Consider the following 20,083-nt stretch of genomic DNA (forward strand, 5'->3'; position numbering starts at 1 on the left):
CATTATCCCTCCTCCAAACTCCACCTGGCTGCTGGCACAAATGTAGTCAGGCAGGTAACGGTCTTCTAGCATCCACCAAACCCAAACCCAGGCTGATTCGTCACTCCACAGAACAAGTTTCCACAGTCCAGTGTCTATGTGCTTTTTATCACTCCATCTGATGCTACGCATTGGAGTTGGTGATGTGTGGCTTGCATGCAGCTGCGCAGCAATAGAAACCCATCCATGAAGCTCCCATGGCAGAGTTTTCATGCTTACATTAAAGGGATATTCCAGTATTTTTGAAGTTGGGTCATAAAAGGTACCTAGCAGCAGTGATTTAAGAGTGCATTGCTCCTTTAAGGTCTTGCTGGTTGTACAAGCCAGGAAGCTAGACTACACAGCGTAACAGATGGGTACAGTTTCTTCATGGAAGTTCACTGGATTTTTCTGGTAAATTTTCTCCAGTTAAAGGGCTGAAGAATCATTGTCTGCTCCAGTAGGTGGTGATAGGCCTTTTTTTTTTTTTTTAGCTAGTTACTGTAGATCTTCTTCCTATTTTTCACCTAATTACTCATAATAAAGGTGAGAAAAAAACTTAAAGCTGATAATTAGGGTTAAACATAGTGATGGTCCTGTGGTGGCTCTGATTGCATTGTAGTTTCAGCTTCTACAAAACTTGGGTTTTTTTTGCTGCCAGTGGAGTCGCCCCCTGCTGGACGTGGTATGCAGGTTAAAATAAAATATGCATGGTTTAATTTTGGAGAGCACCATCAACCATATAAATCTGCACAAATTTAAGCTCATTGTATTCAAAAACCTTTAAAACTATGCCCAGGAACACTGTCAGCCTGATCTTCTACATTTGCAAAACTCTGCCTCATTGTGTTCCTGATTATTTTCAGTACGTCTGCAAATCCCAAAAAGTTTCAACTTTGCACTTCTCTAACTGTCTTTATAAACAGGGAGCCAGCCATGCGACTGTGCACGGCTCCAGCTGTTTTTCTAACCCCAACCCTAAAATCAATTTTACGAGCTCAAATAAACGGGAGCATTATGAGCTGTTGACTCGGCTCAATAAGATCGCGCTGATGTAAACCATGAAGTGTCCGCTCTGCTCTCACAGTAAAGCTCACTTTGTTTCATCACAGCACAGCCGGGCGGCCATATTTAACCCGTTTATGGAGTCTGATGTGTGCGAGTGTGGCTGATTCGCTGCATCGTGTCAATATTTCATGTTGAGAGCGGTTTAATATATGAGATTGTGTCTGTGTGCTCTGTGAGCCGCTGCAGTCATCAGACGCCGCTCTGACTTTCTTTAAACATGTTTGTGTGAATATTTCTGTTCAGTCAGCTCCCGCCATGAAAGAGAGCCACCGTCTGCTTCCTGCTGCTCATGATCAGACCATCATACATGTCAGAGACTCACCGGAGCAGCAGCAGAAAAGTCACATACGGACATGAGATGAAAGGGTCAGCTGCATGCGTTTAGGGTGCAGGGTTTGCACCGGGATGACCTTAAACTGCATCATACTACACTTAGAAGATCAGAGTCCTCCTGACACAAGCTGCTCATGAGACAAAGCTGCAAAGTCCTCAGGACTCAAAGGAAATCCCTGTGCAGTAAATGTTGGCTGAATGTTGCTGGTGGTGCCGAGGTGTCACTGACTGGTTCTCAGCTGTCAGTCTAAGTTGGTGCCTGGACCAGGACTTCTTTTCAGGTGGGAGGATACCTGGAGAGATGGGGCATGGGCCTGGAAAGGCCTGGATGATGAACATCATGAGACCAAGACTGATGCAGCAAAGTGATGAACCTGCATATGCTCCCATATCTGACCTGACCTGACACACTTGAGGATTATTTGGACAAACAGTTTGGGGCGAGCCTCTATTTGGGCCACGCCCCCTCAGATCATCAGAGGGGGGAAATCTGGCCTCAGGTCGGTCCAACATCGTGTCACGTTTGACAGCTTTAAGGAATTTTCTTCAGACTTTGCACAAATGTGAACTCTGACTCATAAAGAACACCTCACAGGGGTACAACCCCAATTCCAAAAAAGTTGGGACACCTTGTAAAATAAAAATAGATTTCAATCTCATAAACCCATATTTCCCTCACAATAGAACATAAACATATCAAATGTTCAAACTATTTCATGAAAACACTAGCTCATTTTGAATTTAATGGCAGCAACACATCTCAAAAAAAGTTGGGGCAGGGTCATGATCACAAGCATCCCCTCTTCTTTTAACAACAGTCTGTAAATGTAGAAAGTGAGGAGACGGTTGCTGGAGTTTTGGGAGAGGAATGTTGTCCCCTTCTTGTCTGATGGAGGATTGCAGTTACGCGACAGTCCTGGGTTGTTGGTGCCAGATTTTTCCTTTTCTGATGCTCCAAATGTTTTTTATTGGAAGGTCTGGACTGCAGGCAGACCAGTTCAGGACCCGGACTTTTCTCCCGTGAAGCCATGCTGTTGTGACGGATGTGGTATGTGGTTTAGCATTGACTTGCTGAAACATGCAAGGCCTTCCTTGAGACGTCTAAATGGGAGTGTATGCTGCTCTAAAATCTCTCTCTACCTTACAGATGTTAGAGCTGCCCACGCCAAAGGCACTAACGCAACCCCATACCATCAGAGATGCAGACTTTAGAAATTTGGTCTGATAACAAGCTGGGTGGTTTCTTTTTTGCCCCAGTCCATTCTAAATGAGCTTTCCCCCTGGCAGAGGCATTTCTGGATCCTGTTCACATGTGGCTTCTTCTTTGCATGATACAGCTTACACTATAATTTCATGCAGGGATTTCCAGTACAGACTCATGCCTGTTTTTACTGCAATGATGCCTAAAGGCCCTAAGTCACAAGCATCCAGTGCTGACCTTTGACCTCATCCCTTGCTCACAGAGATTTCTCCACATTCTGTGAATCTTCTGATGATATTAAATGGTGTAGATCAGTGATCATCAACTGGCGGCCCGGGGACCATATCAGGACCCCCAAAGCTTCCTGTCCAGCCTCTGAAAGATCATTAAATTCAGAAAAGGAGGAAAAGAAAATGTAGTTTGAAGAATATCCTTTGGCTCTAAATGTTTGCAGCTGTTAAATCCACCCCACAAACAGTTAATATTGAAATAGTTTTAGAATGACTTAACATTTGATCTGATTTTACAGAAATGTACTTTTTAGTCATACTTATATATTTTTAAAAAAGGAGTAAGGTTAGCAACAGTGTTACAAATATTATGGGTGATAAATGGTAAAATGGGTTTTGGAGAAGAAAAGTAATAAAAATGGGTTAAACGTATCAAAAATAGTACAAAAAAATAATGAAAAGGGGTTTAACAGTAACAAAAATGGATACAAGTGGGTAAAACATACAGGAAAAGAGGTTAAGAGGGTTTAAAATCTTGCAAAGTTGGTGAAAGAGGAAAAAAGTGGCAAAAAGTATTAAAAATGGGTTAAAAATGGCAAAAATACTGCAAAGAATTAATGACAAGGGTTAAAAAGTGGAACATAGAAGAAAAGTGGCACAAATTGATAAAAGAGTAGCAGAAAGAGGATAAAACATGCAGAAAAAGTGGTTTAAAATGGGCTAAAGAATTGAAAAAATGAGCTAAAGAGGCAAAAAAGTATCAAAATGGGTTGAAAGTGTCAAAAACAGCAGAAATAACCTCGCAAAGTTGCAAAATGGTTGAAAAGTGGCCAACATTGATTTAAAAGTTGCATTAATTGTTGAAAAAATGAAATGAAAAGGGGTTAAAAGTAGCAAAAATGGATGAGTGGGTAAAACATGCAGGAAAAGTGGTTGAAGAGGGGTTAAAATCTTGCAAAAATTGGTAAAAGAGGAAAAAATGGGCAAAAACTATCAAAAAGGGGTTAAAAGTTTCAAAAATGGTGGATAGATTGGGATAGAGCTCAATGGTAAAGACTTAAAATGTCTTGCGTTTTGAAAGAAAATACCAATACTACTATAATAATATTTCAATCAGACCAACATATTCATTTACTTTTTGTGTATTTGAAAGCCCGGCCCCCAGGGTCTCTGTCGAGAAGAAATCTGGCCCTTGTGCAGATGTTCTTGATGACCCCTGGAGTGGATGGTGGGATATTCAACATCCTCAGAATTTCACATTGAGGAACATTTGTCTGAAATTGCACCACAATTTCTAGATACAGTTTCTTGAAGATTGTTGAACCTCTGGCCGTCTTTACTTCTGAGAGGCGCTGCCTCTCTGAAATGTTCCAGTCCTGTCACTGACCTGCTTTCAGTAAACCTAACTGGTTGCAAAAAGCTCCTCCATCTGTTTTTCATTGGAACCTCTTACTTTTCCAGCCTTTTTGTGTTCCATCCTTAATTTTTGAGATGTATTGCTGCCATCAAATTCAAAATGAGGTAATATTTTCCATGAAATGGTAAAATGTCTCAGTTTCAACATCTGATATGTTGTTCTAACCTTGTAAAGCAGATGGATTCTCCCGTTTCCTTGTTTCTCACTGGTGAATCCATCTTGCAAAGCTCCCATCTGAACCGTTTGGACCCGGTTAGAAAGTGACAGGACCAATCAGCAACGAGGGGCAGTACTTTCAGGTGCAGCAGAGTCGTGACGTAAACAAGCTGGTGCAGTTATGGAGGAAGAGATTAGAGTGGATGCTGCCAAAACGCCAGTTTTATCAGAACTTGACGACATTTCTTGGTTAAAAGAAGAACAAAGAACAGCAGTGAGTTGTTTTCTTTTCAAAAACGACAAAAGTCGAGTACTGACATGTCTATACGTGTTTTGTTGCTCTTATTGGCCTGTAGAGATGTGACAGACAGAAGGTTCATCCAATCACACTCCGAGGATTTTTCAAAGCCTCTGCCTTTTCTCAAACATTTCCTATTGAAGCTTTCCCAGATGGATGTGTGGAACAAATCCATCTAGCGTGTCAGGTTAATATTGTTCATGTTTTGTTGTGATTGAAAGAGGGGTTTATTAGATTTGATAGTCATTGCATTACACATTAAACAGTGTCCCAACTTTTTTGAAAGTGGGGTTGTGGTTGTAGCTGTCTTTATTCTTTTGTTTTTAGAAAAATAAGAAAACTGACTTTGCTCTGTAAGGCCTGCTTTAGTGTCTGCTGTGTTTTAAAGCTGGGGTGTAGCTTCACTGTAATGTCAGACATCATCTCTAGTCATAAGAGCGTTCGTTTCCTCTGCTCTGATCAGATCTGTGTGCTCCTCTACTGTCATGGCTGCTGTGTCATCACGCCACACACTCACACTCACATACACACCTACACACACGCTGCTCAGTGATTCTAGAGTGGTCTCTGGAGGTTGGGAAGTTCAAACAGCAGCATTAACAGTTCACTCTCAGCCAATCAAAACACTGGCTGTGACCCCCAGGGGGCCAGGATAGGACAGTGGTGATAAACCCCCCCTCTCTCTTTGGGGCGTTCATTAAGGACGAGCTGCAGAGTATTGATCTCAAAGGACACCACAGACACACAAATACGGACTGTCAGCGAGCACATACACATGATTCTATTATGAACAACATGCAAGTGCACGGTCTAACATGTGCACCCCCCCCCCCCCAATCCCCACCACACAGGATGTAATTAAGTCGAGCGGTAATAATAATGTCCTGCCCCTACCAACGTTGCATCAGCAGAGACCGGGGTTACATCACAACACGCTGGCGATGATGATGAAGGAGGGGGTGACCATTGTGGTTACCTGCAAGCTCTGACATGCAGCTGCTCTGTAAGCATTCTTTAACATGATGCAACCTCGACCAATCAGCCGCACAGAAGAGCTCAGAGTATCACCGCATACCACTTCCTTCTTTTTCTTTTGCTTATGTTTGAGGTTTCATAAAAGCTGTTGTTTGCAATCAAATGCAGTGACAGAGGTGAAGGAAACACGGCCCAAAAAAACAAAGAATGCATCAACATCAAATATACTGCAAATGTGGAGCCGATGGTATGCTGGTGGTCTGGGCTCAAGTCTGGCCTGTGGCTCCTTTTTAGTGCGACTTCCTGTTTCCAACTTCTTCTACCAGCCTATATGAGGAAGGCATAGGAAGTGCATTAAAAGCTCTCCACCAATCTCTGATGAGGGCCAAACAACCAAACTAAGGCAGGTTGAAAAGTTGAGTCTGCTTTTACTCAGACTCTACTTCGTTCTCTGTGTTCTGACCTCTTACATATGTTCACTGGCGTCATGTAAAAGTGAAGATTAATAGGATTAATAGGCTCTGTCTACACTCACATATGGTCCAGTTTATCTTATTGTCTTATTTGTGTTTCCAGCTGATGTCAGTCCAGTCTCGCTTGTCATGATGGGAAATCCATCTCTTTTCAGAGATCTTGATCATTTTGCTCTGCTCTGTAATAATTTGGCTCTTGGCTTCCAAGCGGCTCTTTATTTGGTACCAGTTTGGCTTTTTAACGTAGATTAACTGATGACAAAAATGGAATAAAAGAAATTGTTTTTTAAAGTGGGGGTATTATTCCTTTTTCAAGCCTTTCCACCATCTCTCTGATACCCACGGAGTAGCTTCACATGGTTTACAGCTCAAAAAAGTCATGTTTCTCACACTGGCGTTCTGAAAACCCCTTATTTTAACCTCCATCTGACGCTTTTTTTTTCACTGCTGTCCCTTTAACCCCCCCCCCCCCATTTTCCGGAGGCTGGTTGGCGGCAGGACTCAATGTTTTGTGCCCGCCCCCTCTAATGTGGCTATGTTGTTATGCTAGTATTTGTAAACTTTGAATGAACCGGTCTGACTGAGTAAAATGTGGCAAATTTTTATATACGTCCGTACGTGTTAGATCCGGAGTCTGCCGCTGATAGTTTGGAGGGATAGGGGGAAGAAAACCAGCAGCAGCGAAGGATAGAGCAGGACGTATCTGTTTGGTAAGTGTTTAATTACTGTGTTACTAAATGGCTAAAAGGCCTTGTGGGGGCGGTCTGTTCAGTTTGCTTGGCCAGTAGCACGGACGAACCATTCAGGGGTTCCTATTGCGATGACCTCATCAGTTTGCTCCATTGAAATCTTGACTTGGGTAAATCTTGGAGAGATTTTCAGCGAACCATTTTCATCAGTTTACAGTCTAATTCCAAAATTACTGCCTCAAACGTTTATCTTGCGGTTTGAAAATTTGCATACGTGGAGTATGGACACCCAACATTGTGACTTTATATTTATGTTTTAAAGATCGGAAAAGTATGATACCCCCTCTTTAAACAGGATCCAGCTCCTGTTGTTCATGCAAAAGAGTCGGCTCGTTCATAATCAACACATCCGTTCTCAGGCCCCGTCCACATGGAGACGAATTCAGGAGTATACGCAAAAGATTTTTGTCATGCACAGAAACAGCGTTTTATGAGGTCGTAAACGATACTTATTGAAACCGGGTCCCAGAGTGAACAAATCTGTAAACCCTTACGTTTTGTTGGCAAACAGCCAGCCGTATCTTTCTTGAAACATCATACGTAGCATAGCACACTTACCCCATATGTGCTGTCGAACCAAAACAACAATGGTGGATTACAGTGGTGTGCTTGTGCTGCAGAAGCTACTGAGCTTATTAAGGCTTTCACAGCAGAATCTGACGCTCCTTTGCCATCACCACAGAGAACAGCAGACACCAGATGTTCTTAAGTCCACCACAGAGAACAACCAGGAAAAAGTTTGAAGCAGTTTCTCTTCTTCCCTCTCTTGATGCATTTTCGTGGCAGCAAACAGCGCCACGTACAGGCTTGGCATATATATACAGCGTTTTCAGTGGTTCCATGCTTACACGGACATTTCCTGAAACGATCCCGTATTTACGGAAAAATATAACGATTTTGTTTTCATGTGGACAAGGCCTCAGTGCTACTGTTGGACAATAGTCTCAATATTTAAAATTATTCTCGTTAATGAGAATACTTACACTATACTGCCAAAAGTATTCACTCACCTGTCCCAACAGCAACTCAGCCACCAAGTGGTAGGCCACGTAAAATGACGGAGCGGGGTCAGCGGATGCTGAGGCGTATAGTGCGCAGAGGTGGCCAACTTTTTGCAGAGTCAATGGCTACAGACCTCCAAACTTCATGTGGCCTTCAGATTAGCTCAAGAACAGTGGTAGAGAGCTTCATGGAATGGGTTTCCATGGCCGAGCAGCTGCATCCAAGCCATACATCACCAAGTGCAATGCAAAGGCTGGGATGCAGTGGTGTAAAGCACGCCACCACTGGACTCTAGAGCAGTGGAGACGCCTTCTCTGGAGTGACTAATTGCGCTTCTCCATTGACCGTTATAAAGCATCTGCAGAATAAATCACCTTCTCCTAGGGGAGGCTCACTTGCCCACACTATAAAAAACCCCTGGTCTAGGATATATTACAACAGTATCATTTAAAATTTAAACACAATTACAATTAGAGTAGAAAAGAGGTCCATAAGAGGCTTTAAAGCTTGTAAAATATTAACAATGAATAGAATGAATTAAAATGGATTGTGGCGTATGTAGTTCCTTCTCCCTTGTACACATTCTTGTACCTTTGCCTCTTTCGAACGCCACGTTTGCACCGAATCAAATGTTTCTTGGGGCGCATTCACACCAGAGCTGTTTGGTCTGCTTTAAACGAACTCTGGTCCATTTTCCCGGATTTGTTTGGAGTGGTGTTAAAGCTCACACGAACTCTGGTGCGGACCAAACAAGCGGACTCTGGTCTGCTTGAAAACAGGGGGTCTCGGTCCACTTCCAAACAAACCCTAGACCGGTTCGTTTGAGGTGTGAAAGCAAAGCGGACCAAAGACAAGAAGTGGCATAAACCTTAATGATATACGGATTTATATGTGAATTAATTCACTTAAATACACATTGGTACCTTGCTTGGCGTCTGTGCAGCCATGGCAACACATCCTAGTGCTAATTTATTCGTCTCGTGTAAAGAATGACATGCTCAACAGCTCACCGTCTCGCTGGCTGCTCATAATGGCCCAATGCAAGAGCAGAAACCCCAAGACAGAGTAAATTCTGTGTTTTATCATTGTTTATGTGGAAGAAAAAGACTGGCAGAAGGAGAAGGATTTTCTTCTTCTACGCCTTATTTTCTTGGTCGCCTTTTGTTTGTGACGACAGCGCCCCAAGTGGGCAGAGGTTGTAGGTGTTCAGACGGTTTGGTCCGTTTGACCGAGAGCAGTGTGAATGCGAGTCCCCCGACTATCAGGTGTGAAAAAACGACCTTAGTTATGGGTGTTCAAGTAGCTAGCTAGCTTGGTTCATGCATTAAAAGCTCTGTAATAAGGATTTTCTGAAATGTCTGTGGGGGATTTGAAGGTTGGACACCTTCAGAACCAAAGCCCTGTTGAGCTCTGTTCCTGCATGGCCAACTATTTGGATCCAGCTTAACCAACATCCCATCCTCTGCCTGTGATGATGTCGTCCCTCATAAGACATTCCATCCTTGCCCTTTGCATGCGGGCCAGTCTAGGCCCCCAGTTGTTACTTCAGTCTAGCCAGTACCCCACTAGGCTTATTGTCCTGATAGTGTATTAGTGTTTCTGTTGATGACAAAACAAGTGAGAAAGCGGTTAAAAGAGCTCAGCTAGCCTCTTAGCTCAGTCCTAGACTCCTTAAGACTCCTGTCACCTTTCATCTGTGTAGACATGAGGTCTGCATGACGGTCCACCACCTCCACCCCAGGTAAATCAGTTAATCTGTGGTAAAACGAGAGCGTGCAGGTCCACCCAGAGCTGTAACAGACTTACTTTACAACAGTTGTTGATTCTTAACCACTGCTCTTCACTTCCTGACCCCGTCTGACATTCAAAAACCTGTGTTTAGACCGTGCAGCAACACAAGTTAAATAGACTCATGAAGACAGAGATGCAGGAAGCTTAATGGGTTTACCAGTAATTGATGCAAAGTCATAAATCAGTTTTGAGAAATGCTATAAAAGAGTTTGAAGCATGGCCCTCATGTCTGCATAAAAATGGTGATTGTTAAAGTCATATTTTTCATATTGAGGCTGGTTAGGGTTGATAACGTTGTTCAGTCTTCCCAGCAGACAGATTCAGATCGATACAGACCACCATGACACCCAGAGTGCATGTTCCCCGCTGGCTAACACGCCGCCATAAAGAGCAGCCTGCAGCCTCGCCTGGAGGAGAAGGAGACCAGAACCATCATGTTTTAAATCATAGACTAAGAGGAGGTTTCACTACAGCTACAGAGAATCTACCGCCATACTTCTACTGAACAACCTGCAGATTTGCCGTGCCTAAAGAGCGCTCTCACCTCGTGCAGGTAATGGTTGGCATGTTTCAGGTGTTTCCATGAGAGCAGGTGTTATCGCCTCTAATGTTGTTATTTATTTATTTGTTTCAGTCCTCGGCGTGAGAGAGCCCGTGACTAAACTAGAGAAAAAGGAGGGAGCGTAAATATTTAAAAAGGTCGAGTGTCTCCGACAGTCGTAGAGCGATGATCCTCAGGGACGGCAGAGGCATCACTCTGAGGATTTTTCACAGTACCGTAATGAAACAAAAGGCTCTGACGCACGTGGATGTTTTTATCACCTGGTCTTGAACCGTGTGATGCTGAGGGTGTTTGTTCCACTATTAACCTTTAATAAGAAGTTATGAATTTAGTATTAAAGCTTTCAGGGCCTTTGTTTCATCTGAAACAAGGGATATAAACACCGTTACACCAGTGACAAGAGATGAACAACAAAGGGAGGGTGCTTTCACATCAGGGGCCTGGATCCAACATCAGCCCTGATTGGTCAGTGTGAAAGCAAATGTACCGCATTCAGGCACCAGGCCAGGGTCCGCTTGGAGAGGGGGCTTGTGCACGATTCCTGAGGATTTTGAACCCTATGCAGGAGGTGTCAACACAACTGTGCGCTGTCATACGCGACAGGAAGTGACACAGTTTATCACAGTTTATCAGAAGTTAAATAACTTTAAAACCATAAATCATTGCCTCTTACTTGTTTTTCCTCTTGAAGCTAGCCGTTTTTCCTTCCCATTGAGTCTACTGATGCCTGTGAATCCCTTGCAGCAGAATTTTCTGCGAGCCTGGAACTAGTGTGACTTTTGGGGTCTTTAATGATTAGATCCACACCAGTAAACCCAAAATTGAACATTGTTAAATCCACTTTAATCAAATTATGATCATTAAGTACCGCTAGCCCGAATGCTAATCTACATCTTTGTTTGGGTCTGTCAGCCAATGGCAGGCTTTTCTGTAATCATGTGATGCTGCCTGAGTAGAGCATAAAGGAGAGAGAGAGCGTCTGTGATGCAGCCTCCTGTATGATTATTTTAGTATTTAGCAGTAAAACTCAATAATCAGCAGAAAAACAACTTTAGCCTCACAGAGATGTTGTACACTATGATTATCTTCGTTGAACCATGTTCAGAGTCAAGTATAGGCCTAAAATAATTTACCAGTCAGTCCAGAAAGTCCAGGGTGGTATCAGAGCAGTACTCTGTATCGGCCGATACCAACACATTGGTACCAGAATCGTATGAGGAAGGATGAAGTAATAGCAGAACATCCCCAGTAAAAAGAGTGGTAAAAAGCGGTTAATAGTGGTAAAAATGGGTTCACAGAGACAGCTATAGCTGGAATGTGGCAATAATTGGTCTAAATGGCAAAAATGGGCAGAAACAGGATTAAAATGTCACAAGATTGGTAAAGTAGGCCAAAAGTAGCAGAAACTCTGCAACATTTATGAAAAATAGCAAATAATGGTGGCCAAAATAGGCAGAAAAAGTGTTTTAAAGGGGTTAGAAATGGTAACATCAGAACTCAGTAGTTTGACACATTTGACTGTTAGCCAGGATGCTACCACCAATGCTACTGAACCAACACGCATGCTATATACCAGCGGTACTCAACCGTGGCTGTAGAGCTACATGTGGCTCTTTGTGACAAGCTGCGGCTCCTTTATGTCTAAAAGCTTCAGAAAATATACAAAATGATAACAGAGGCATTGTCAGCAAAAATTAAATGCAAGTCACATCAGTCAGTCCATTTCCCACAAATCGACAACATTCAAGCAGCTGGCCCAAGTAAAATTACCAGCCATTGCCGTTGCATGTAAGCTACATGAAAAAGTGTCACAAATATGCTGACTATGACTATTCAGGGTAAATTAAAGGATTTTTTTTTTTTTTTTTCCCTACTCCCTGGAAAGGTTTGATTTTAAAGTTAAGAGGTTTTGGCCCAACGGCAGCAACATGAGGGAGCAAGAAAGAGAGAAAGAGAGCTATCCACTGTTTCATCTTGAGTTTTACAAACCTATATTTTAGGGCAGAAACACAAAAACAACACAATGGAAGGAGGCAAAGTGGGACAAAGGGCATAACTGTGGCTCTTGCTTTTGTATCAACTTGGCTCCTGAGAAGTTCAAGGTTGAGTACCACTGCTATGGAGTATAAATCACAGCTGGGAAGGGCCCATCCTCTGGGTCTGTCAGGGGCCAAACTGATTCTATGGGCAGGCCGGAGGCTAAAGCCGCTACTATCCACAGGATCCTCATCCCAGTGGTTGTCAACCTTTTTTTGCTCAGAGCGCACTTAAGATCAAGCCAAAATTTCAAGGCACACCAAATCCATATTTATATAAATTTGCCTATTAAAAAAAAGTTACTGTAAAATGAGGGTGTAACATTAGTTCAGGCAGGCCACGGTGTCCAGCACTACTAAATAGTTGAGATCAGCTGATCTCACAGAAACACTCATCAGCTGACAGCCCGCCAGTTTGCTGAACAAGCTCCTGACTTGTCAAACTCATGCTGCCATAGTGATCAAACCTGGCTGTGCTTTGATGCTGCCCTCTGAAAACCACTTTTTACAACCTTCCTCCACCCCAGCTCCTCTTTCCTAGAACAGTCACAAATGAATAACAGCAATAAATGCAAATTTACAACTGCTTATGAAGAAATACTATTTATGACCCAAATCATGGGTGTTTCTGGACAAAGTGGTCCTGACTGAGCTTAACTTAGGCCCTGTCCACACGCAGACAAAAACGATATATTGGCGTTTCGTTTTGAAAAACTTTTCTGTAAAGACGGGATTGTTTCAGGAAATATCCGCGTAACCACGGAACCACTGAAAACGGCTGAAAACACTGTAGTGCATATGCCAAGCCTGTAAGTGGCGCTGTAACGCTGCCATGGAAATGCATTAAAAGAGAGAAGAAGAACACAGAAAACTGCCCCAAACTTTCTTCTAGCTGTCTTCCTGGTAGTGCTCTGTGTTGGATTTAAGGTGTATGCGTTTTGCGGCGGTGGTAAAGGAGCATCAGATTTGTAAAAGCCATAATCAGCTCAGTTGCTTCTGCAGCAGGAACACAACCCTGTAGTCCGCACAGGCACCTTAAGGGAGCTACACTGTGTGGGACGTAATTGTTTCAAGAAAGATGCAGATAGTCGTCTACACGGAGCCAAAACGGTAGTCGTTTACAGATTTATGCACTCTGGGACCTGTTTTCAAAAGTATCGTTTACAGTCACCCAAAACGCCGTTTCGTGTGGAAGAAACTCTGATACGACAAAAAACTTTAGCATATACTCCTGAATTTGTCTCTGTGTGGACGAGGCCTTATTGTATATTTGCAGTGATAATGTATGGTTGCGCAAATCGTCATGGCACACCAGTGTGCCTTCCCACACCATTTAGAACCAGTGCCTCATCCAGTCCATCTCATCTATAGAAATAGGACTGTAGTCCCAGAGTTTTGACTTTAATATGGTGATTCAGACTCTAATCTTTAGAAATAGGATTTTAAACTACCAGAATATCCCTTCAATATCTAATTTCACTGAAAAAAAACTCACAGAGCTCTTTAGATGAGCTAAAGTCCCCTCTGTTAAAGAAAGATACAAAACGACACAAAAACAGATTTAAAACGAACATTTGGAAATCAAAAGGTCAACTAAAGTGATTGATCACAATTAATGACAGAAATTCTGAGGTGAATTGTGATTCTAATCTATTGACAGCCCTATTAATAACATAAATGCAGTGAACCAGACTGCAGCTTGATTTATTAAAGAGCCTTTAAACACGATCTGCTGCAAAGTTTTTAATTTTTTTATAGGAGATATAAAGTAAAAAACATAAAATGGAGCGTGTCAAAGTTCCTGTTTCAGATTAGATCACCAGCTGCTGCACACGGAAACATTTGTTGTGCATGGTTAACGTCGTCTCCATGCGTGTGTCCCCTCTCCCACAGGACGCCCTCCACCGCTCTCTTAATGAAGTCCCATCGTGTGAGTTCGTGTGTTGTTTTTCTCCCCACTTGCCTTTTTGAGTTGTGGCCTTAATTGGGGGCCCGAGTGTCCAATTAACGGCGAGTTAGTACGGCCGTTTGGTACGGCAAACATGTGGTGGCCAAATATAATATTTTCCCTTCGTCCCCTTCCTCTCCCTTGACCTCCCTGGAGCTCCCCCGGGGAGGGGTCACTCTCGAGGGGGGAGGATTAACAAGTTTCCTCCTGCCGTCTCGGCCACTTCACACCTTCAGAGAGGTGAGCCTCTTCTTCTCCAACCTGCGTCCTTCGTCCTGCATCTAGGTCACAAACAAGGAGGAGGTGGAGGGGGGGGATAGCCGGGTGATGATGGTGGAGGAAGCGGACAGGCTGCCGGGGAGTCCCTCGGTCCCTACTTCATTAAAACCAAATAAAAACGGGAGGTCATTTATCTCCTTCCCTGCAAAGCCATAAACACAAATAGGTTCAGCGCCGTCCTCCCCCCGCCCTCCCCCCTCGGCCTGTGAGCATATATCACAGCAGATAAAGGAGGCCTGTGATGATAGCTCCTATTCAATTGGAGTGTAAGTGAAATTTGAGATTGCAGATATGGTTGGAGGCGTGTGCCGGCGTCTGTTTTGTGTGTTTGTATGTTTTTTGTGTGATGAACCTGCAGCTTCTTTTCTTATTTCCTGGTCGGGGACAAACATTAAATCTGCGCTGGCTCTGAGTGATGAGCTCTGCTGCTCCTCGTTCTGCATGCAGGTGTGGTGGGGCTGCTGACATGTGAGCTATTAAGGTGAGGACTGGAGTGTAATGTTGTTCATCAACCGGCAGAATATCCGGATCTTTCTGTGCCCTGAAACAACAGGATTATGTCTGAGTGTGATCATACATTAGCGGCAGGAGCAAACAATCAGAGGCAGTTCATGATGAAAAAGTCCAAAATTAAAGGGTTATTCCTGCATTTTTACACCTGGGTGCTTTCTAGGCACATATAGGGATATTTAGGAGGAAAGAATGGGAGTAAAGATCAATAATCTGTTACTGCTGCCTCAAATTAGGCCAACTGGAAGAAGCCAGTTAAGCCTAAAACTGGGCCTAAATTCAGGCCTTGAATCCTCAAGTGTGGCCAGCCTTAGCTGTTGTTAATGCATACGTCTACAGAGCCCTGGATCAGTGAGCTGACGGCTCTATTCTAGTGTCATGAAGAACTTTTGCTGATGGTTTTTACTAAGATATAGTCTATATTAGCACCATGATATTGATATTGATTGATAGGAAACACTGCATAAATCTATGAGTGATGCAGCTTTAAATATCAGCCTGCATTTAGTATAAATATCAGCCCAATTCAGCTGTAAGTACCTGTATCAGTAGTAAATATCAGCCTACAGCAGGGGTGTCAAACTCAGTCACAGCAGGGGCCAGATTCAGGATTCAGGTCTAACATGAGGGCCTAACAGGGTCAACATTTAACCATAATTGTCAACCTCATTTTCACCAGCAAAAAAACAAAAAACAAAACAAACAAAACAAAAAAAAAAAAAAAAACGGCATAAATCATTTGGAAATTAAAAAGTCAAAATGATAAGTTTAAAGGCTCAAATCTGAGATAAAAATTGCCATTTATTAGTTCAAAAGATCAGAACACGATATTAAAAATAGAAATAAAAATGGTTTAAAGAGCAAATATATGAGGATAAAGTTGAGATCACAAGTTTGAAAGGTGAAATCATGAGTTTAAGAGTCAAAATATGACTTAAAATTTTAAATTCTGAGCCTGATAATTCAAAATGTGGGATTAAAAAAACAAAAATTAGGAGTCGAAAATGCCAAAATATGAGCTAGAATTCAAAATGATGACTTAAAAAGTTAAACATAGGAGTTAAATTCAAAATTGGGAGTGTAAAAGTCAAAATATGATATAAAAAGCAAAAATTATTTCTTTAAAATGTCAAAATATGAGAAAAAAAATGAAACCATGTTTTTGAAAGTAAAAGTATGTGATTTTAAAGTCAAAGTAAGGAGTTGAAAATGTTGACTTAAAATTTAACATTGGGAATCTTAAAGATAAAAATGTGACATAAAGTCCAAATTATGAGTTGAAAGGTAAAAGTATGAAATGAAGAGTCAAAATCATAAGTTTGAGTCGTAATCCTGAGAAGCAAAATTGAAAATATAAAACAAAAACACAAATTAATGTCTTTTCCCACATTCTTGACTTTTTATGAAATCTTTGGTTCTCTTTACCTTTTCAGATTTTTATGGATTTAAATAACCTGACAGGCCAGATGGATGTGTGAAACACATCCATCTGGAAAAGCTTCACAAGGAAACGTTTGAGAAAAGGCAGAGGCTTTGAAAAATCCTCAGAGTATGATTGGGTGAACGTTCTGTCTGTCACATCTCTACAGGCCAATCAGAGCAACAAAACACGTGACGTAGCCGCTAGCAAGCTGCGCGTGCAGAGCTACTGAGAATAACACGAAACATGGCAACTGTAGACACGTCAGTACTCGACTTTTGTGGTAATTTGAAAAGAAAACACCTTGCCGCTGTCGTCAAGTCCTGATAAACTGGCGCTTTAGCAGCATCCACGCTAATCTCTTCCTCCATAACTGCACCAGCTCTTGCTGCTGCTTGTTTACGTCACGACTCTGCTGCACCTGAAAGTACCGCCCCTCATCACTGATTGGTCCTGTCACTTTCTGACCGGACCCAAACAGTTCAGATGGGGAGCTTAACAAGATGGACTCGCCAGTGAAAAACAAGGAAACGGGCGTATCCATCTGCTTTGCAAGTTTAGGATTTAAAAGGATATTTAAAATAATCAAGTTGAAGTTTACATTTTTATACTGGAGGAAATCTGCGGACCTCATACTGGTGGGCCAGTTACAGTTACATACAAATATAATATGATGTTGTGGGCCGGACATAATCATTCCACAGCCGGATTTGGCCCCCGGGCCTTGAGTTTGACAACTGTGGCCTACAGGGCCTGTAAATATTGACTGATATTAGCCTTAAAAATGACCTTTATCAGCTGTAAACATCAGGGATAGGGTGTAAACAGCCCTTTTTCAAGTCAGCCACATCTTTTATTAGATTGAGGTCTGGGCTTTGACTCGGCCACTCCAGAACATTCTCCTTGTTGTCTTTAAAACATTTCTGTGTAGCTTTCTCTGGATGCTTCGGCTCATTTTCTTGCTGGAAAATAAATCTTCTCCCAAGCCGTAGTGAATAAGATCGTCCTCAAGGATTTTCCTATATCATGCCCTATTCATTTTACCCTTTACCTTTGCCAGCCTTCCAGGCCTGACTGCCAAGAAGCATCCCCACAGCATGATGCTGCCACCACCGCACTCCACAGTGGGGATGATGCGTTTGTGGTGATGTCAGTGTTTGGCGTCTTGTCTGATGGTCTAAAAGCTCCATTCTGGTCTCATCAGACCAAAGAACTTTCTTCCTCTTGACCATGGAGTCTCCCACATGCCTTTAGGTGAACTCTAGTCCAGATTGAATCTGAGTTTTCTTCAACAGTAACTTTCTCTTTGCCACTCTCCCATAGAGCTCTGACTGGTCTTGGTGGCCTCTCTCACTAGTCTCCTTCTTGTAAACTCACTCAGTTTGTTAGGACAGCCTGATTTAGGCTGATTTACACATGTGGAGTTTTTTTTAATCCATCCCCTGACTTCTACTTTTCCCTAAAGTTTTCTCGGAGTTGTTTGGAGGGTTCTTTTGTTTCAGGGTGTAATGGTAGCCATGAATACAGATGAACCAGTGACTGAACCTTCAAGATACAGGTGTCTGTATACTACAGTCACTTGAAACACAAGAGTGAGATTACTAGCACCAATTACACTGTAAAAACTGAGACTGGGGTTAATTGATATTTACTAAACAAATTTGAATAAATTAGTAGAACATCTGTTGAGTTTGATGAATCACTTTAAAGAGGGTGAATATCACTTTGTAGTTTTCACTTTTTGTTTTTTGTCAAAAGTGCCACATTACGTTGACCATGATTGATTTATAAAGTCAGTAAAATAGTCAAATATCCAAGAGGGTGAATACATGTTGTAGGTACTGTCTGTGTTCTGATTATGGTAGAGTGTTGAATTTTGTATTATGACGAAACAAGTCGGTACCACATAGTGGACAGGAAGCAAAAGTTCATCCAAATGAACTGTGCAAGGTTATCCACCTTTCTGCTTCCACTCTGACGTGGTTTGATCTCTTCTCCATGTCCTCTTCCTCGTCCTCTTCGTCCCGATCTCTCTGACAGTCAAACATGAGCTCTAAACCACAGACATCTCCATGAGTGAACCCTCTGCATGTCTCTGACCTCTGCTGCAGACGATTGAATCTCTGCCTCACCCAGACTCCGGTCTATGGGCCTCACCCCCACCTCTGCCTCTCGCCCCGACACCTCTGCACGCCGTGTGTATAAGTGGGTTAGCGTGGGGCTAAGCTACCTGCTCCTGGGGGCGTGGTAGCAGAACGTCCTTCTTTAAATGACTGAAATATTCTCCTGAGCGTGGGAGAGCACAGAGGGGGAGGAGAAGCTCTCCTTTGGATGTGAACTTCAACTTGAGCTCTGACCTCGCTCCGCCTGGCTCCGATATCAAACTCACAACCATCTGCCTGAGGGGGGCGGGGCCAGCGGGGAGCGCGGGGTTAATATCATACACTCAGAGAGCAGAATACAGACCACAATTATCTCCCATTCTCACTCACAATCCGTTTATTTGATCCTGGAGCCGCGACAGATGGATGGGGGCCGCTCACTTCCTCCCTCTCCCTCTCTCTGCTGCCATTCCTGCGCAGGGCGAGCAAGAGGAGCACATAATGGTGAGAGAGGGCGAGAGAGGGTGAGAGAGGGCGTGGGGTGAAGCAGGAAAAAGGAGGAAACCTGAGCCTGCAGGGCTGGCCTTCTCCTTCATCTCTCCATCGTCACAAAGAGGAGGAGGAGGAGGAGGACAGGGAGAGAAGAGCGTTTGAAGACGATGGATAAAGACATGAAGGAGGGGGACAGAAAGGAGAGGAAGGAGGGGACAGCTGGTGTTTGGTTACCTGATTGTGATCTTTTTATGACGTTTTTCTCCCTCAACTGGACTCACATATTTAAAACACATGTCATCAGTAATATCACAATATTTGGAGGGGATGTTGGCCAGTATTTACTGCTAATATAGTCAAATAAAAAAAGATAAAATAAACCAATATTTACAGCAATATGGGCCAATAATTACAACTATAAATGCTAATATTTACAGCAGATATATGCAGATAGATAGCCAGTATTTACAGCTGATATAGACCCACATTAACAGCATAAACTGACTTATTTGATATTGGCTGATATTCACAGCTAAAATAAACCAGTATTTACAACTATAAAGGCTGATGTTTGCAGCTGATATAGGTTGATAATCATGGATGATGAAGGCAGCTGATATTGGCCGATATTTACAGCTTAAATAAACCAATATTCACAGTGATAAAGGACGATAATTACAACTACAAATGCTGATACTTTCAGCACTACTGGCTGATTTTTACAGGCGACTTAGTTGGATATTTATGGCTGATGTAAACCAGAATTCACAGCTGATATAGGCCGATACTTACAGCTAATATAGGTTTATATTATTGGCTGATGAAGGCCGATACTTACAGCTGATATTGGCAGATATTTACAACTTTAGGGGCTAATGTTTATATAGGCTAATATTTACAGGTAAAATAGGCCAATAATTACAGCAGTAAAAGTCATATTAACAGCAGATATAGGCCGATATTTACAGCCAATATAGGTTGATATTATTGGCTGATGAAGGCCGATATTTACAGCTGATATTG

This window comes from Cheilinus undulatus, linkage group 18, assembly GCF_018320785.1.
Source record: "Cheilinus undulatus linkage group 18, ASM1832078v1, whole genome shotgun sequence".
Classification (NCBI taxonomy): Eukaryota; Metazoa; Chordata; class Actinopteri; order Labriformes; family Labridae; genus Cheilinus; species Cheilinus undulatus.